A 21772-nucleotide genomic window follows, 5' to 3' on the forward strand; every position below is an offset into this window, starting at 1 on the left:
CATTTGCATATATCCCATGTGCCTCTGATACAAGAGGTTTGAGAGGTCACTCAGTGAAGGTTCTAGCTTGGCTGGAGTTTTCATTTAGTTTTTACTCTTCCACAAATAAAAGATTTGAGAAATCTTTTATTATCAAATCTTTGACTATATACACAAGTATAGCCTCTTTACTGACTTCCAGCATTATTTTAGGTCAAGTCATAGCACACTCACTGCTATATACTCTCACTGGGAAAATTAATACATCTATGGAAAACATCTGCTTTGCTGGTACTGTTTTTTATTGATCTTAAGTTCGCCTTCAGGATTATTAACCATAACATGCTAGCTAATAATCTACAAAAACATGGCTTCAGTCCCTCTTTTTTATCATGGTTCACAAACTATTTCTGCCAAACAGCCTTCACTATTGCCTAATCAAAGCGTACATCTGAATCAGGCACCTTCTTTTCTAGTGTTCTGCAAGTTATACTGCTCAGATCCATATTATTTTTTTTGTTCATTAATGAAATAATCTCCAGTATTCTCTGATCCTCGTTTGTCTTGTATCTTGATTACCTTGTTTTGCATCTCAGTGGTCCTAGCAGTGACCTCAAAACAATCTTCAAAAAACTTCACCCTTACTTTCCAACTGGCTTGCTAATATTCAACTTATCCTGACCATCTCAAGGACTGCAGTTATGCTGTTCAGCTCTAATTATAAACGGTCCAGTTTCAACAAACACTATGTTTCTTCCTACTATGACAAATCCAGTAAATCAGCCAATACAAGTACTTCAGACTGATTTTTGATCCTCTACTTTCCTTCAAAACCTATTACAGAGTCCACTTATGCGAATGCAACAGTTACTTGACAACTCAAAGCCTGCTACTCCATATGTCACCATTTATGTAATCTGGAGCCACTATTGCCAATAATTTTTCTTATCTCAAACTCTAATAAGCTCTCATTCTGGTTGCTCTCTGGACTTCCCACAATATTCATTCCCAGTTAACTATTGTTAATGCAGTTGTGTCACTTCATCCATCTATACCTAAGATATAAACATCACTGTACTAGTCTGCAAAATAAACTAGATCCCACTTACCACCTGGGTAATACTTCTTTATCTTCTCTCACCTTCATATCACTACATACACTGCCTTATAGTCAAAAAAATTATTTGGGAACTTATGTTTACAGTGATCTAACTCTTGACTAACATGCGTCCACTGTCATAAGAAAGTCCTTCGATATTGCACATCTTAAGGTGTCATTGTCCCCCTTTACTCAGCTCTCATTAAGCCAGTCACTGAATATAATGCCCTCTTCGGTATGTATCTGGCTAGACACATGCAACAACTGGAATGTCCACAGAGATATCTTATTAAAAGGATACATGGCCTAAGCAATATATCCTACATGAACTACCTCAAAGTCTTATACTTGGTATCCCACCAACTGCTAAGAGCTAACCTGTTTCTGGCATACAAGGCATTTTCCATCTCAGTACTGATGGACCAACTGAATATCAGCAAGTAAAATGGCATCACAAATACTCAGTCCAGGTGTCTCCATCTGGTTTGGAGGGACATACTATATATATCTAGCAGAGGATACCACTGCTCTACAACATACTGCCCATCACATACAACAAAGCTCATCCCTAGCCACATTCAAGTGCAACTTGAATCTATGGACAGTTAATAAAAAATGACCCCGGTACTGTCCCCTGTATGACTAATGGAGAGGGGCATCTCATAAATACTTTCTCTTATGCATGGGTCCTCTTGATCCCAGTTATTCTCACTATGGCTAATATATAATTATCAGCCATGGGATGGGTAAGACCAAATGGGATAGGTTAATTCAAGCACCAAAAGGGAAACTGGCTTAAAATGGCCTAGAAGGGCAAATAGACTAGTACTTAGCAATGAACCTATGAACAAATTAATAATCTAAACATCCCTTTATCACCTGGAAATGATATTCCAGTCACTCTCCAAAGACTATATTTCCTTATGGCTGTAGGCATAAAAGCTTTATCAACATAGCTTGATCTAGCTGGAATCAATTATCTAAAAAAATGTCATTTCTTAACTTTAGAAGAAAACTTCTTGTATACCTTAAAACACTTAGCATTGCACCTGCTTTATTGACAAAGGGGATGGGAGGTTGGCATAATGGTTAAGGTGTTTGCCTTACAAACAGAAAGTGCAGAGTTTGATACTCACGTGGGATAATTGGCTAGGCTTAAAATGGCCCACAAGGGCAGTTAGCCTACTACTAGCCTATAAACATGAATCACCTTACCTCCCCTTGTCTACATCTTTCAGTTTCAGCCAGTAAAATGGTCAAAGGAAAGGAATGTTGTATTTTCTTATCTGTAAATATGCATATAAGTGATTATCCTTTATACAGCTAAAGTATTTCCTCTAATGTCTTCCTTCTGCAGACAGATCTGTAGCCTTATTGCATACTTAGCTAGCATTGATTTTCTCTGTTAAAAACACAAGATATTCATTGTGAAATTTAAAATTTTATTTGTGACAGCTTCAGACTTGTAAAAGATTGTGTTTGTTAGAAACTTGAATTGAGCTTGTCTTAGAGTCTGACTTGTGGCTGAATAGGACTGCATTACTTCAAAAGGTTCCCCTCCTCTGCATTCAGAAATATTTGAGAGCAACAAACAAGTCATAACTGCAAGAATAATCTGTTGTGTTTGTACAGACAGCAGACTGCTTGGTATATAATTCAAACATATAGTTTCTGTTCTTGTAATCCATCTCTGTGTGGTGTGCAAAGGCACCTTGGCCATCTCAAATACTGTTTCTTTTCTTGGCTATTTTGTTTCCCTTTTATAGGCTCTTCTCAAACATCCCCCTTCCTTGAAAGTTACACAAACTCTCTGCTCTTGCTGCATTGATCCAGTGGATCTTAAGCCTCTTCATAATACTTGTAGGTGTTGGCTACTCCGTCAGGTAGGATGTGCCTCTAACTAAGGATCTTGTTTGACCTTAGAAGTGCCTGTGAATGACTGTTTGGTTCCTATATTGTTTATGTTGTCTAAAACATGGGCACTTTCTCTAAAGTCTCCTTTAGTAAATAAGGCCATGCTTTCAGCATTGTCACTTCAGAAAAACAGCAGCAATAAATCTGGCATTTTCTGCTTTTCATATAGTGATTGCAGGCACTACAGCCTCTCCTGTACATGAAGCTAGTTGTGGACAATGTCACCTAGTGACAGTGACTGAATCCATTTATGGCATAACTCAAGCCACCCAATCCTACACTCTCCTAGTGTTGCTTTACTTTTATAGAAGATATTCCTGAGCACAATTCCTCTGCAGTGTTGAACAAGATTATGGCACACTGGGAATGAATGGGAATATGTCTTTTCCTGCTATTGTGTAATCTAAGAGTCAGTATATTGGGAATATGCCCATTCCTGCTATTGTGTAATCTCAGAGTCGGTATGTTGGGAATATGCCCATTCCTGCTATTGTGTAATCTCAGAGTTGGTATACTGAGGATATGCCCATTCCTTCTATTGTATAATCTCAGAGCTTGTATATCCAATGGGAATGCAGCTACCATAAATGTGAATTGCAGGGTGCAAGATGGGTAATACTACATTTTATATATGCCAGTCCTTCTGGTTATTCTGCAATACTGTAAACTCAACCTATGTCTGTTCTCCACCTTTGTGAATCACATGGTGCCGGTAGGTTAACCTAAAACTCTGCTCTGCTCAGGCTCTTCTGTGTCTCCTACATGGTGACTAAGTTAGCATTTCATAAGTTCATAGGTGTGTACTAGCCTAAATGCCCTGGAGCCTTTACAAGCCTAGCCCATAGGATTACCCTGGCATTGTGCCACCTGACCTTAGTTCCCAGTGCCTCTGTTGAGTAAAGCCACTGGAGTGATCCATGGAGTGAATTTTCTATTTCCCATTCTCTCATCAAGATTTCTCTTGAAGAGGGCCAGTGAGGTGCTCTGCTTCACATGTATGGGAAGTCTATTCCATAGCATGGGCAGTCTCTGGGTTATGAACCTGTCCCTCCAGCATGTTCTGTTGATTGTGGTAATGAGGCTGAGGTCTCTGGGATGTGTGGTGTGGAGGGATTGGGATTTCTTCAGATGTAGCATTTCTAACAGAGCTGGGTCAGACATGGCTTTGTAAGTCAAGCAGAGATCACCGCTAAGTAGGCGATATGAGACATAGAATAGTTGGAGTTTTTTTAATCTGTCCATATAGGACAAATGTTTAAGGCCTAGGATCATATTTATGAGGTACTTTTGTGGCCTCTCCAGTTGTTGCAGGTGTTTAATGAGGTACATGCCAAATGGGGCATTGTACTCAATGATTGGCCTAATGAGGAAGAGTAGAGGGAGACAATGACCTCTTTCTTCCTGGATGCAAAACCCTTAGCATTGAGATGTGCCACATAGAAGGACTTTCCGACCACAGTGGCAATGTAGTGGTCAAAAGAGAGGTTGCTGTCAACCTGTGTTCCCAGATCTCTTATAATGCTTTCTGTGTTCAGTGGACTACCATTGATGTGGTAATTCATGGGAACCGTGTTTTTCCCAAAGGGGATGACGACACATTTTTTGGCATTGAGCTTAAGGCCATGGTTCTGACACCAGTCGTTGGTCTCAGTGAGGCCTTTCTGTAGGATGTCAACATCACTTGGGGAGTTAATAATAGCTCTCGACTTGCAATCGTCTGTGCACTTTGTCAGCCAGAGCCCCTTCGTGTTGGCCTGGACTTCAGAGAAGTAGATACCAAACAGGAGAGGACCCAGGACCAAACCCTGTGGTACTCCATTCGTGACTGGTCGGCAGTCTGACTTAGAGTCAGCTACTTTCACACTGTGGGTTCTACTTCTACCTGTGAGCCAGTTTGCAACCCATGTAGTGATATAGGGATTGATGCCTAGCTTAGTGAGTTTTTCTATGATTACGATGATGAGTGGGGAATGGTATCAAAGGCCTTGGCTAGATTAAGGTAGTCTGTATGAACCACCTTGCCTTCATCCACAGCTCTGGTGACTGACTCAAAGAAGTTGACCATGTTGAGCAGGCATGATCTACCCTTCACAAAACCAAACTGTGTGGGATCCAGAGTTTGGAGATTCCCTATATCCTTGTTTATTAGGTCCATGATGATGCATTCCATAGCTTTGCATATCAGACTTGTCACGCTAATGGGGCGATAGTTCCCAGGGTCTGCAGTCGCGCCTCCTTTGTGGAGAGTGATGACTGTAGCATTGTGCCATTTGGTAGGGACAAAGCCTGAGGAAGGCTGTGATTGAACAGGCCACACGAGTGATGTGTTAGTTCACTCTGTAGTTCATGTAGAACACAGCCAGAGATATTGTCAGGTCCCATAGAAACTGTATTCTTGGCCTTGGACAGTGCTGTTTTAACCTGTGGAGCAGTAATACTGGGGGCCTGGCAATCTACTGATATTGTTCATAGATTCATAGGTTCATAGGTTGGTAATAGGCTATCGGCCCTAGGGCCTATACAAGCCTAGCCATAACAATTCCCTGGATATTTCTTCCCACAATATTTACTTCCCTGGACCCCTGTCTAGCAGGGTGACTGACATAATCCCCGGGATGAATTTCCTATCTCCCATCCAATCATCAAGCTTCCTTTTGAAGAGGGCCAAGGAGGCACTCTGCTTGACATGTATGGGCAGTCTGTTCCAAAGTTTGGGGAGTCTCTGGCTCAGGAACCTATCCCTTCAGCATGTTTTGTTCATTGTGATGACAAGGTTTAGATCCCTGGAGCGTGTGGCTCTGAGGGATTGGGATTTCTTTAAGTGGAGCATGTCCAACACCTCAGGGTTTGACATGGCCTTGTATGTTAAGCAGAGATCACCTCTGTGTAGACGATATGCCACTGAGTATAGCTGGAGTTTTTTTAGATGGTCAGCATATGGCATCTGCTTTAGGCCTGTGATTCTTTTAGTGAGGTATTTCTGCAGCCTTTCCAGCTGTTGCAGATGTCTTGTGAGGTACATACCAAATGGGGTGTTATACTCTATAATGGGTCTAATGAGGGATGAGTACAGGGGGGCAATGACCTCCTTTTTTCTGGATGAAAAGCCCTTAGTGATGAGGTGTGCCACATAGAAGGATTTCCTGACTGTTGTGGCAATATGGTTATCGAAGGTGAGACCACTGTCCACCTGTGTCCCTAAGTCCCTCATCACAATTTTGATGTTTTGTGTACTGCCACCTATGTGGTAATTCATGGGTACATTTTTTTTCCAAAGGGGATAACTATACATTTCATGGCATTAAGCTTGAGCCCATGGCTCTGGTACCAGGCATCTGTTTCTGTAGGGCCCTTTTGTAGAATATCCACATCATTTGGGGATTCAATAATGGCTCCCAGTTTGCAGTCATCTGCAAACTTTGTTAGCCAGAGTCCCTTAGTGTTGGCCTGTACTTCAGAGAAGTAGATACCAAGCAAGAGTGGTCCCAGGACTGAACCCTGAGGTACTCCACTTGTCACTTGTCTGGAACTGGATTTGGAGTTGGCTACTTTTACAGTCTGGGTACTGTCAGTAAGCCAGTTGGCAACCCATCGAGTGATGTAGGGATTTATGCCCAGCTTAGTATGTTTATCTATGATTCCAGAGTGGAGGGTGGTGTTGAAGGCCTTGGTGAGGTCCAGATAGGCTGTGTGGACTGCCTTACCCTCGTCCACAGCTCTGGAGACTGATTCGAAGAAGTCTATTAGGTTCAGGAGACAAGATCGGCCCTTCATGAACCCAAACTTGGTGAGGTCCAGTGTTTGAAGGTTGCTAATGTCTTTGTTTATAAGTTCCATGATAATGCATTCCATGCCCTTGCAGATCAGGCTCATCAGACTGATGGGACGGTAGTTCCTGGGATCCAGGGTGGACCCCCCTTGTGGAGTGGGATAACTGTAGCTGTGCGCCACTCAATGGGCATGAAGCCTGAGGTGAGGCTATGATTAAACATGACACTTAGGTGAGGTGCCACTTAATTTTGTAGTTCATGTAGTACACAGCCCGGGATGTCATCTTGTCCCATGGATGCTGTATTCTTAGCTTTGGAGAGTATGGTTTCTACCTGTGTGGCTGTGATTACCAGAATTTGGCAATCCGTTGGTATTGAGATGGGCCCTTTAGGGGGTGAGAGGGGGGTGAAGATGGCACTAAATCGATCTGCCAGGATATTGTCAATATCCTTGGGATCAGTATATTTAATGCCATTCTGTTGTAGCTCAGAGCAGATCTGAGCATTGCCATTTAGATTCTTGACATAACTATCGAATGCCTTCTGGTTGTCTTTGGAATCATTGACAAATTTATTTTTGTAACTAGCTTTTGAGGATTTTATGAGGGATCTCAGCTTCTCACTGAGGCTGGTGAGGGGTTTTTTTGTATCCTGGGATTTTCCACTTTTCTGCAACAATTTCTTCCTTCTGTTGTATAGTTTGTTTATAGTAGGGGACCACCAGATTGGCTTCCTTTTTTTGGAGGAGAGAATCTTGGTTCTATTTGGGATGGCACGATTCATGCACGAGTGGATGTGCTCATACAGTGCCTTAGTTTAGGATTCAGCAGTCGAACTTTCAGATCCCGTCTGCATGGGTGTCATGAAGTTTGTCACTTCTGACTTCAGTAGCATGAAGTTGGCTTTGGAGAAGTTTTTTACAGAGGTGGGGGTGGGATGTGGATGTCAAGGGTGATTTGCTTATGGTCAGACCTGACCAATGAGGGGGTGACCACTGGTGTGGAGCATCTATCTTCCATGTTGGTAATGACCAGGTCTAGGATATTGGAGCCCCCTGGTGGGACAATGCATTAGTTGATCCAGGGCGTTGGAATTTATGAATTCCAAGAACCATTGGGAAAAGGTGTTGGTACCCAAGTAGTTTTCCCAGTTAATGGCAGGGTAGTTGAAATCACCCAGTATTAGGGTGTTTGGTTTTATCTTAATATTTTCCAGTATGTTTAAAAAGGTGTAGTGAGAATCTTGGGGCATGGTGGGGGATCTGTAGCAAGCTATAATTTGGATTGCAGTCTTACCTAGTGTTAGTTGCACCTGGAGAATTTCAGATGCATTGTGTTGGGCAACTAGCCTGGAGGTGTGAATATCCTTGGTGAATATGGACACTCCTCCACATTTAGTGTTTCAGTCTTGGTTTTGTGGCCGAAAAGTGTGGTAAGAGTTGTAGCCTGCTAATGCAGGGGTGCTCTCTGGAGCCTTGAACCAGGTCTCAGTTACTGCACAGATATCGATGTTCTCCATTTTTAGGAGTGCCTCAAGAGAGTGCATTTTGAGGTTTAGACTTCTAGCATTGAGTAGCATTACCTTCAGATTTTGCATGCTAGTATCTGTTACAGTGGTGGTTTTGTCCTTTGAACCTTGCCTAAAAAAGGCTCTATAAAGGTGGCAAAAGCTTTAGCCAGTAACCTGAATCCCAGGGGTGATAGGTGACATCTTTGGCAAAGCATCGTGGTTTGTCGATCATGTCTTCCCAGGCAGACAGATACTGGATCCCCTTTGAATGACACCAGAAGCTTAGCCAATTGTTGAAGTCAATCATTTTGTCCTTATACTGTGGTATCATTCTGGGTGAAGGCAGGATGCCATTAAGGGCTAGCGTCATACCTGTCTGGGCCACATGATCCGAGAGCTCTTCCATGTTACTTTTCATGTAGTCCAGGGAGGTACGTCTCAAGTCATTCACTCCAACATGGACAATGACAAAGTCATATTTGCACTTGTTGTGGAGTGACTTGAGTGCATTCATTATGTGGCAAATCCTGGCACCTGACAGGCAGCTGACCACAATTTTCTCCTTGTTCAGCCTGGTGAGTGGGACACCAGTGTGCCTGACTATAGAGTCACCTATGACTAAAGTGTTGTGTACATTGTCTTGCTTTAGGGGCTGTTGTTGGGTGGCACACTGGTGTTGTGACTGGTGTTTGTTTGCGTTTCAGCTTCGGAGGTCCTTGTTGCTTGGGCAGGTTAATGTTATGGGTGTCTACATATGTGGCACTGAATCTATTGGCAATATCGGTTGGCTCTGTATGGGAGGTGCCATTGTGCAGTAGCTCAGAGCAAATCTGGGTATTGCCATGGAGATTCTTTACATAACTATAGAAGGCCTTGTGGTTGTCTTTACTATCTGCTGCAATTCTGTTTTCATAGCTAGCTTTAGAGGATTTGTTGAGGGATCTCAACTTTTTGTTGAGGCTGATAAGGGAGTTTTTCCAGTCTTGGGACTTCATCTTATTCCGCATCAGCTTCCTCCTTCTTTTGTAGAGTTTGTTTATGGCAGGGGACCACCAGATTGGCTTCTTTTTTTTGAAAGAGAGCATCTTCGTTCTATTGGGTATGGTGAGATCCATGCATTTGTGTACGTGTTCTTACAGTGCATTGGTATACAATTCGGTGGTCATGCAACTGATCTCCATTTGCATGGGTGCAGTGAAATTAGCCACCTCTGTTTTTAGGAGCCCATTTGCAGGGGGGGTGCATTTCCAAGGTTATTAGATTGTAGTCGGATTTAACCAGGGAGGAGTTGACTATTGGTGTAGAGCAACGGTTGTCCATGTTAGTAATAACCGCCTCCTTTGGAGTTTTGGTCCAAGTTCTAGAGCCGAAAGGTGTGGAATGAGTTATAACCTGCTAGTGCAGGGGTGCTTTCAGCTGCCTTGAACCAGGTCACTGTTATGGCACAAATGTCAATGTTCACCATTTTAAGGAGTGCTTCAAGCAAGTGCATTTTGAGATTTAGACTTCTAGCTTTGAGCAGCCTGACCCTCAGTTTGCATTTGTTTGTAGCTGTTACAGTGGTAATTTGGAATTTGGAACACCACCTAAAAAAGGCACTATAGGGATGGCAAGAGCCTTGGCTAATATCTGGAAGCCCAGCGGTGACAGATGCAGGCCATCTCTGACAAAGCATCGAGGTCTGTCAATCATGTCATCCCAGGCAGATAGATACTGGATCCCCTTATAATGATACCAGAAACTTAGCCAACTGTTGAAATCAATCATTTTCTGCTTGTACTGTGGTATCAATCTGGGTGATGGTAGGATGCTGCTCAGGGCTAGGGTCATACCCACCTGGGCTACATAATCCGAGAGCTCCTCCATGTCTCTTTTCAGGTAGTCCAGGGAGCTATGTCTCAGGTCATTTACATCCACATGTACAATGACAGAGTCATATTTGTACCTGTTGTTGAGGGACATGAGTGTGTGCGTTATGTGGTAGATCATAGTGCATGACAGGCAGCTGACTGTTGCTTTCTCTTTATTCAACCTAGTGAGTGGGACATCAGTGTACCTCACTATTGAGTCACCTATGACTAGTGTGTTGGGCATGCTGTTTTGCCTTAGGGGCTTTGGTTGAGTGGCACACTGTTTAGGAGAGCTATGTGTCTTGTGATTAGTGTTATGTTGTGGTGGTCGAGTGTGTTTCTGCCTTGGAGGTCTCTGCTGTTTGGGTAGATTTTTATTGAGAGCCTCCGTGAAGGTGGGTATGTGGTTTGTGTTTTTATGTATAGGCAGTGCCGGTGTGTGTTCTGGAGGGCTATGTGTCCCATGTGGTGTGATGCAAGTGTTCACCTTCTCCTCTTGACCAGCTATTCCGGTCTTGGCTGGAGAATGTGTGGCTTCCAATTTGGATATATAAATGCATCTCTCATAAGTCTGAGTGTTGGAAGGTAAGAAGAGAGGGTTGTCAGTGTACATGAGGCAGTTGCTACATTGCCTCAGGATGTCCAAGTTCACCAGGTTAATAGTAGGAAGCACAGGGAACTGACCTTTAGACATGCCTGGAGGGATGGACTTTAATAATAAGTACTGGAGCTGTTTTCTTGTAGAATGTTTAGGGCTGGTAGCACTTTTGTGTGCTACAGTAATTGCTACAAGATGTCTGGTAAAGTGCTAGATTAATAAGCTAGTAAAAGTGAAGAAGATGAGAGAACTAAGGGAACATTTGAAGAGCAGACTTTGACACCACTCAGAAGCTTAAAGGCTGTCCTGGATACAGCAAATCTGTATTTGGACTAGACTAGTTACAGGAAAAGTGGAAAACAAGCACAAATGTGGGCTTTTAAACCAGAAAGTTGAAAGAGATGGAAAAACTGCCCAAATGGCCAATAAACCTCAATTTCTTGCCAGAAACCACTCCTCTTGTGGTAGATAGGCTACCTAGTGCTTACCACTTCCACTAATAAGCTAGAAGGCTTCCCTCCAACACTAAAAGGCTTGGTGGGCTCAGAAGCTTACATACAGTCCTGGATGCAGCAAATCTGTATCTGGACTAGACTAGTTACAGGAAAGGGTGGAAAGCACAAACATGGGCTTTTAATTCAGAAAGTTGAAAGATGGAAAAACTGCCCAAACGGCCAATATACTATAATTTCTGGGCCAGAAACCACTCCTCTTGTGGTAGATATGTTACCTAGTGCTTACCTCTTCCACTGATAAGCTAGAAGGCTTCTCTCCAACACGGAAAGGCTTGGGGGACTCAGAAGCTTACAAACAGTCCTGGATACAACAAATCTGTATCTGGACTAGACTAGTTACAGGAAAGTCAGGAAACAAGCTTAAAATTTAGATTTTTTTCTTTTTACAGAAAAGCAGCTAAAACAGCACTAAACAATTCAAATGCAGTGCAAGCTAGCACACTTTAGTGTGTAGCAGTATTAAAGCAAATACAGTTTAAATAAATGTAATTTATTCAAAATGTATTCTGAACTGAATTCAATTATTGTTTTATTCAACTCTGAACAGTTAAAAGTGCCAAAAAATATACATATCAGCTGAGAAGCACACTCAGTCAGATCACAGGTAGATTGTAGCAAAGTTTTTTTTTTTTTTTTAGTAAAGTGGAAAGGGAGGAAGGAGGAACAGAAGATAATTCAGGGTTAAGAAACTAAGTGGGTTGGCCTTCTCAAATGCTCTCTCTGTATTAGGTAGAATGAGCTAATGACACTATTCTGGGAGGAGTGTCCCTGATCAAATTTACAGTAGGGGTGGGTAACAGCCAAGCCACCAAGTATAAGAACAGGATACCAATAGGGAGGGAGGCTGGGAAACTAAACCAGTTATATGATACACTCCTTGGCAGGAAATCAGAACAAAAACTAGCTAGAAAAGATTTGCAAACAGTGCGACAGTAAAAACCTTATTTATCAGGCCCTGTGAGGCAGAAGATTTAAGTAGAACTGTGCAGATTAGTTTATAGCTATAAAATACAGTAAAAAGTATGCAGCAGACAATAAAAGTGCTATAAATATCTATAAGCATTAACTAGTAAAAATAAGCTAGAAACAGGATACTTAAACTTACATATCACAGATCAGAGTTTTGCTCAGTGCCCTTCCTTTGATTAGCTCTGTGTAAAATGGCAGAAACACTCACAAGGTCACCTCTTAAGTAACAGAAAGTAGAAACTTGAAACAACTTTAATAAAAGCTCGAAAGAATCAGTGAGGTGCTTACTCCAAGCCATAGTCCAGGTAACCCCAATCAGCCAATGACCATAAACATTACACTCTCACTTAAATGCAAAATTAACTCTAAGCCTACTTATTTAACTTAGGTCTTTATCTAAACATCCTGAAAATGTAAGCCATACATTTTGGATATAGCCTCTTTTTCACCTGCTCCGGTCAGTTTATTACCATCTTGGAACATCTGCCCATTGAAACTATGAAATCTGCCAGTCTTCTTGGGGTTAAGTCTGAATTACATATCAAATTCACCATTACGAAAAATTATCAGAACCTTGGGAAGCTGTACTGGGCCATGGTGTTTATGAGCAACTATATATCACACTAGCTGCATCTACTGATTTTCCTGATGACAAGTCCCTGAATACTTACATATACATAGTAATTAACCACCACGCAATACTGAGTTAACTTGTAGTTGGTCTTCCTCTCTTATCATAATAAACCTTTAAACAAACATACCTCACTAGAATTTCCTAACTATTTGAAATGAAAAGGAGTGTCAATTTTGCTGTTTGCCATGTCTGGGGGATGGGATTTATGGTAGTAGCTTTGACTCTCATTTGATACTATTGGCAGTGACACTGTCACAAACATAATTGGGAACATGCACCCACTTGTATGCCAGGGCTTGGCTGTACTGGCATCTTTGCATGCTGGGCATAGGGAAAGGAGACATGGTAGGTCATAAAAACAAAAGAAGTCCAAACCATCCAAGGATGGCAAGCTCACCCTAACCAAATGTTTGTGACAGACTTTAGTGTAGTTTTGGACAGCCATTTGAGAAGCAAATGGGTTTAATGATGAGAAGGAGCTTGATATAAGCAAGGAGGGCCAAAAAAAATCTTTTAAAATGTCTGAGGTTCACTTATCTAACAATGGCTGATGCACTCTTATACTTTAATAAATATAATGACCATCAATACCTAAAAAAAATAACCTGGTATTTTCCCGATAGAATACTTTGTTCCTGTTGCCTCCAAAGTACAGGATAATCTGTCTAAGAACAGACAAGGAGTCACAGTCTGTGGTATCTGTCTAGCTAAATCAACATCATCAGCATCATCAGAAACCTCCTTTTTCCTATTTTTCTACATGGGGTTGGGGTTGTTGTATTAACTGTTGCCATCTCTCTCGATTCAATGCCACTGTTCTACCTTCTTCAACAGTCTTGCCTGACTGTCACAGGTCTTCTGTCACACAATCTGTCCTTCTCTTTACTGGACATCCTTGTTTCCTTTGCCTTATTTCTGTCTGTCTCAATTTTTCTTCACCAGATTGTCTTCTGCATTCATGCACCTGTGCATAAACCATGATAATCTGTTCTCTTTTACCTTCTCTGCAATTGGAGCTACTTGGGCTTCTGCTCTGGTGTAGTCATTTCTTCATCTGTCCAATGGTGTGCATCCCACCACCCATCTCAGGCACTTCAACACTATCACCTCTAGTTACAACTGATATGCCTTTATTTTCCAGGTTTCTGTACCTTACAATAGCACTGCTCACACCACTGTTTTATACACCTTATTTTTCAGCTTCTTTGGCTTTCTTCTGTCACAGACTGCCCCTTACACTCTGTGCCAGTTGGCTGCAGCTCCTGTGATTCTAGCTTTGACCACCTCATTCAAACTTCTCTTCTCCTCAACCACCCCTCCCAGATACTCAAAGATGTTAACCTGTTCTGCTATTTTCCCTTCTGTCTCAATTCTCAGCTTCTTCTGATTTCCCCCATTTGCTGCCATTACAGCTCTCTTATTTGTAGTCACTTTCATGCCATGTGTCTTCAGCTTTGCATTCCATTCCCTTATCCTTTACTGAAGTTCTTGCTCATAGCCTGCCTGCAATGCCACAATCATCTGCATACAGCAGCTTTGTTGCTCTGCCTCCTCTGACTTGTTTGCTGATGTAGTCTATCATCAGTATGAACAGTAGTGGGCTCAGAGCCAACCTCTGGTGCGCACCCACTCCCAATAAGAACCCTTCTGTGATTCTGAACACTGTTCACACTTGAGTCATTTGGTCCTTTTACACAGTCTGCACTAATTCTACCAATGTTTCTGTGACTTCAAACCAACACAGGACTGGGCAAATCAGCTTTCCTGGGGCCTTGTCATATGCTTTCTTCAAGTCTAGGAATGCTCAGTTGGACTATTTCCTCATTTCCAGCTTCTTCATAACTATTTGTCTCATTCTGCTCTGAATCCAAACTGGTCATCTCCCATCTTTATTTCTACTACTCTGCGTATTAATTTATCAATCTCGTATACTGGCACTAGAGTGATTATTCTCCTGTCATCAGCCTTTCTCTCCATACCATTAGGAGTATCCTTTGTAGCCATTTATTCCCTAACTTGCCCAACATCTTGATCATATCTCTTGTAACGTCATCTGAGCTGGCTGCTTTCCCAGACATTATTCTCCTTAGTGCTGTTTGAAAAAATTATATGGCTCTTATTGCTTGCTGCTGCTTGCTGGAGCTTACTTGCTGTGGGATGGATTTGCAGTGTTCTTAAGACACTCAGTCTTGCTGGCTGGATTCTGCTAAAATTCAAAGTCTGGTTATATTTGCATTCACAGTCTGTTGCATACAGAAACTTGCAGAATATACACTGCTGAGAGAATATACTTTGCAGCATCAACTTTAGAGAGCAGTAACAAATAACTTTTTATAATAAACCAAACGGAACCACGTTGCAGCTTAAAAGTACTGTTCCAACTTTACTTCTCATATAGTACAGATGATGTGAGAGATATAACATTTACCTTAGGACCAATGAGTCCCTACCATACCTCTAACATAACTGGATTTATACAGCTCTTTATATACAGTTTTAGTCCTCTTGGTATCCTGTAGAAACAATACTAAGCTTCCTTGTTTAACAATGTCTTGTAAGAGACCAGCTTTTCTGACAGTGTGAATATCCTGTAACAGTGTCCTGATGTCCATGTAGAAAAACATATTTTTGAGGAAACACATTGTTCTGTATTCTATTTGGATCTGTGTATAAAAACATATGTTCTTGTGCCAATGCTGATAAGCATATCCTGTTTTCCATGCAGAAAAACATATTTTTGAGAAAACACATTGTCACAGTGTCATAAACATATCCTGTTGTTTTAGGAAACATATTGTGTCCATCCTGTATTTTAGGAAACATATTGTGTCCATTTTTATATGCAGAAAAACACGTCAGTGTTCTTTAAAAGCAGATTTTGCATTTTTGCTCTTGCATACATCCTGTTTTTGAGTCTGTAAGGGGAAAATGTCCATTCTTTAAAAGCAGATTTTGTATTTTTGCTCTTGCATACATCCTGTTTTTAAGTCTGTAAGGGAAAAATGTCCATTCAGCAGATTCCTTTTCCAAGCCATGGTCATTTAGTATGACTGCTGATCACATATTACTAAACTCTGTTTCTGCATTTAAGCAAGCTTTTTCTTTCAGCATATTTACAACATAATTAATTTCAGCATTATATTAATAAAATCTAACACTGTTCTTACTTTTTCTAGGGTGGATTCCTCTACTGCTTTCATTGTAGACTTTGCCTGGGACAGGACAGCTTATGTGAGGTTTTTTTCATTCAGAAGGTATCGCTTCAGTAGGATAGGTTTTGGTTCAATAGAGTAGCATGGTTTTTGATGGGGTTTTTTTGGATGCATGTTTGGTCTATGGTTAGTTCTAGCAAGTTAGTGTGAGTAGCCTGTTCAGTGGGTGCCCCATTTGAAGAAATAAAGGTGAAGATGGTTACAGAATTTTGGTGGACTTTGAGGATGAACAGCATCAGTTTAGTTTTTAGGAGTTAAGAACAAGACTGGAGTCACTGAGCTAAAAAAGAGAAGGCTTGTTGGGTTAGTGATTGGAGTTCATGTGTGGATTTGATGGAGCAGATAATGGTAGACTTGAATAATGTTACAATTAATGGACTGAGGAGGAAGCTAGTTGATAAAAATGTTAAACAGGATAAGCCCCAATGTGGATCCTTGTGAAACTCCTACAAGACTTTCAAGAGGAGAAGAAGTGGAATGTAGGATTTTAGACCTTTGAATTCTGTTGGAGAAGTAGGAGCTAAACCACGAGGGGGAAGAATTTCAGAAACTCAAATGTGAAAGTTTTTTTTAAATAAGTTTTTGGTGAGATAATTTGTCAAAGGCCTTAGAGAAAATGAGGAAGATTTTGGGATATAAAGTTATTTCTTTGCAGGTACATTGCATGCAAAAAAGGATAAAGCAGTTGTGTCAGTACGGTGAGAAGGATGGAAGCCATGCTGTGATGGGGAGAGGGTTGACAGAGAGTAAGTAGTGGAGCAGTTGAGAATGGATACATTTTTCCATGAATCTGGATAATGGAGAAGAGGATAGCAAGAGGTCGGAAGCTATTTATTTTTGTAGAAGAGACACCTTTGTGTAGTGGAAGGATGTAAGGGTATTTCCAACATTGCAGCAAGTGTCATTCTTATATGGATCTATTGATGATGACAGAAAAGGTGTAGGCAATGACATTAGCTGCAATTTTAAGGTACTCAGGGGCAGATGGTCAAGAAATCCGGGCATTATCACGCTGTTTCATGAAAACACATTATCACTCTCTTTCTTGAGTTGTTTGATGGTGAGAGACAGCCTTGGGGAGCAGGCTTCGATTTGACTCTTTTCCACCTTATTAGGGCTAGAACATTTAAAATTCTTAGAAAAGTGTTTGAAATATAATTCATCATCATTGAGAGGAATCGTTTTTTAGAATATTCCAGTTGTATAGGGGCAATTTTTCACAGAATTTTTCTTTGTTGAATTTTGAGTGGTTTCTTACACAGCTGAATTTTATAGATTTAGGTGTTGCAGAGCAGCAACGAATGGTGAAGGTGGGGTGGTGGTCAATTACACAGTCAGACAAAGTGCCTGATTAGGTAATAGTTTTGGATTGTTTGTTAGAATCCAGTATATGATAGTTTCTGTGCTTGAGAATTTCTTAGATCTGGTAGGGGTGTTTATGTCTTGAGTAAAGTTAAAGAGATTGCAGAAAGTGGCAGAATATTTTGTATAGTAGGTGAGGAATATGAACTGTAGGTGACCCAGTTAATATTTGTGTTTCTTAACATTCTGATTTCATTGGCAGTTTTTGAGGAAACCAAGGAAAGAATATCCTTAATGACTGGAATGCTGCCAGTCTGGTCAGACGGCATGTAGAGGGTAATGATAACAATGATTTTGTGGTCATTGAGTTTCAAGATGGACACTATTGTTTTAGAGTTATTAAATGTTGGGGTTGCCAGTGGGAAGGTTGGATATAAAGGTGGTTGAAGAGTTCTTCACTGGGGTGGGTAGCTTTAACAGGTTTCTGTTAATATGAGAATGTTAAGAATCTGGGTATCTAAGGATGAGGTTTGTTATACATGCTATGAATATGAGTCCTAGTAGTATAAAGTTATGGTTGTGAGTAGGAAGGGATGGTATGGAGTTAATTATGCTGGTGGGGATAGGGCTTAGTGGTGTTGGAGGACCAGGGATATGGTGAATATTGTACTAGTTAGACATAGCAGAGAGTTGTGAAATGTGCAGGAGTTGGGGCCAGTGTTGTTTATCCATATAGACACGGAGGAAGAGCAAGGGTGGTATATTGGCTTTTAAGTGTCTGGGATGAATGAAGTAGTGAAAAGAAATATTCAAGAGGGATGAAGATATGGATGTGTATGGAGGAGGTGTCTATGCGACAGGAAAATGAGAGGATATAATTTGGAGGATTGATAGGATGTTACTGGATGATAGGAGGATAGTATGGATAGATGGGTTAGGTGTAATGGGTATAAGGAAGAACATGTTGCTGTAATGGACTGCACAGTGAAGGCAATGGATGCTTAGAGTTAGAATAATGGAGACATCACTAGAGGAAGGCATATATTTGGTGAGATGTTGAAGAAAGTATGTGAAGGGGTGAAAATATAGAGTCCTAATTGGTACTTAAATGTGATAGATAGCACAGCTGCATTTTGTTATAGGAAAATGTCTACAGGGATGAGTGAAGGCTGATGCAGCTGGGTGTGAGTAGCTGGTGTGACAGTTTGTTATGACCAAAGAGTATGGTGTTGATAAAAATAAGGGTAAAAGCAACTGATAGGTATATTTAGTGAGATGACTTGCTGGCTGGGAGGGATGGAGAGAGAGAGAGTTATAAATTGATTAGTAGATTGAGAGTCAACATTGAAGCATGAGTTAATCTGTAGACACACACAAAGTTAGGGTCCTGAAACAAAAAAGAGCAAATCTGCAGTGTTTATCTGTGATGTATCACAGTAAAGGTGGGTTAAACTAGACATATTAGCTGCATTAAGCAGCAGCCAAAGACAGGTATGCACCGCTTGTCATAATATATAGGAAACAGTAGAGAGTGGGGATCCCATAGCATAACACAGTTAGTAATGTTGAACAAGTTACACTAGCTCTTTTAAATTATTTAAGCAGTAGTGCTTGCCTAGTTATTTCATTATTGTTTCCAGGAAGCAGCTAGTCCTGAGTGGAAGGGCTACAGAAGTCTGTAGCCCCTAGGAAGCCAAGTAAGCACTTTGCTCAAGTGAAAATGGTCATCTACCTACAGAACAGGCAGAGAAAGGATTTTTCTTCTTCTTCTTTTGGCTGCTCCCATTAGGGGTCGCCTCAGCAGATCAACTGTTTCCATTTCTTCCTGTCTTCTGCATCTTGCTCTGTCACACCAACCACCTGCATGTACTCTCTCACCACATCCATAAACCTTATCTTAGGCCTTCCTCTTTTCCTGTTACCTGGCAGCTTCATCCTTAGCATCTTTTTCCCAATATACTCTGCTTCCCTCCTCAACACATGTCCAAACCAATGTAATCTTGCCTCTCTGGCTTTGTCTCCAAACCTTCCAACCTGAGCTGACCCTCTAATATACTTATTCCTAATCCTGTCCATCCTCGTCACACCCAGTGCAAATCTTAACATCTTCAACTCTGCCATGTCAAGCTCTGACTCCTGCCTTTTTGACAATGCCACTGTCTCCAATCCATATAACATAGCTGGTCTCACTACTCTCCTGTAGACCTTCCTTTCACTCTTACTGGTACTCGTCTGTCACAAATAACTCCTGACACTCTTCTCCACCCACTTCATCCTGCCTGTACTCTCTTCTTCACCTCTCTTCCACACTCACCATTACTCTGAACTGTTGATCCCAAGTATTTAAACTCATCCACCTTCCCCCCCCTCTACTCCTTGCATCCTCACCATTCCTCTATCCTCCCTCTCATTCACACACATATATTCTGTCTTAGTCCTGCTGACCTTCATTCCTCTTCCCTCTACAGCATATCTCCACCTCTCTACGGTCTCCTCCACCTGTTCCCTACTCTCACTACAGATCACAATGTCATCTGCAAACATCATAGTCCACGAGGACTCCTGTCTGATCTCGTCTGTCAACCTGTCCGTCACCATTGCAAATAAGAAAGGGCTCAAAGCTGATCCGGATGATACTTATATAATATTTACTGAACCTATAGAATGAGAAACCGACAGAAAGGAAGTGACTTTTTAATAATCACTACCAGGAAAGGCATAAAAAATTGCAATAATTAATTGCATATCAGTAGCACCATTGAGCAACTCCCTTTAGCAAATTCCAACCAGTCTTTAGGAATTAATTACATACGACTGAGGAGAATCATCACAGAACTTTGATACATTTCGACATTAGCACTGAAATATAACTTGCTACAGCAGAAATGTACTATTTTCTACTATTGCTATTTGCACTGTGTACTGTTTTATTTAAAATTAAGACATAACTCATATCTTCCCCCTTCTCTCCTTTTCTTCTTCCTCTATCCCTCCTGCTTACATCACCATATGATGTTTTCTTAACTATACATTTCTTAGTGTATTCAGCTACAACTGACATATCAAACAGTTTGCAGATGTAATGTTTTATCATTTTTGTCTAAAATTACCTAACTACATATTATAATTCTGAGCATCTATGTCAACTTATACTTACATTGTCTTTTTCTAAATATATTTTTAGTTTGTCATACGTACCGCATCTTCATTGTATTTAATTGGTTCTTCATACACTCTTGCTTGCTACTGATTTTACTTGCATTGTATTTGTTTCTTGTTTTTGATTATGTGCAAATTTTCTCCCCGGGCCTCTGCTGAAAATGGACCTGTATCCACTCAGAATTTCCAGGTAAACAAATGTAAATAAATAAATAATAAATAATAAATGTTTTGAAATTTCATTTTTATTACTTTGTTATCATAGTTTCACAGTGTGCCTGTAGCATTTCAATCCATTAGAATCTGCCAGCTGGTAAATGTTTCTCACTTTTAGTTAGCAGTGAACAAGTACATTTTCCTTTTTCATCGTACCTTTTACAGAACTCATCAAAATCATAATTCATTACTTTGATTTTACACTAGTGCTAAATTAGAATTTTTTGTCCCTAAGTTAGATTTTTGTCAATGATTTCCAATGGTCCAAAAGAAGCATTACCAAGAACTGTTAAATCAGATTTAGAAATTCAAAATGTAGGTGTTTTATTACTTTTGTATATAAAAAAACAGTCTAATCACAGCTTGCAATATGCATATATCATGTTGAAAAAGTTAGAATTAGTCTAGTTCATATTTATAATGCTGCACTAACAGGAACCACCAGTAGCCTTAAGCTACAATTATAATACATCATATGGCCAAGTTGTATTATATTAAACTTCAGTAATGTCAATAGGAATACCATGTCAGTTTGGGATGAGAAATGGAATACATATTCAGAACAGATCTGTGCTGAGTGTGCTCTGGAACTAATTTAAAAAAATATTTACAATTCACCTAAAAATTGCTTTTTCCGTGACTGGAAGGATGATACCTCCAAATCACCTTGTGGAGATAAACTGAAATAGCCCACCTACCTTCACCAATTAGCTGCATCTAAGTAATTAAGGGTGCAGTAGTAATATTGATGCAGTATTACCTGCAAAGTCAAGTATAATTCCTCAAAACATTCATTGAAAAGTATTAGGCTGTTTAAAATATTGCTTGCTTTATACAGGCACCAAGTGCAAGCCTGCACATTCATTTCACTGTCAAGCTTCATTACATTTTGATTCTGTAAGGAATTGGTGGATTTATGGCTTCCTTTCAGGGTTGAGATTTCAGTACATGCCTCAAAGATACCTGTAGTAAGCTAACATATACCAGAAGTAAAGATAATATATATTTGTCAATAAAGGTGAATATTTCTATATTGAAAGGTATCA

Source organism: Protopterus annectens, chromosome 4.part0 (assembly GCF_019279795.1).
Source record: "Protopterus annectens isolate FY-2018-M chromosome 4.part0, PAN1.0, whole genome shotgun sequence".
Taxonomy (NCBI): domain Eukaryota; kingdom Metazoa; phylum Chordata; order Ceratodontiformes; family Protopteridae; genus Protopterus; species Protopterus annectens.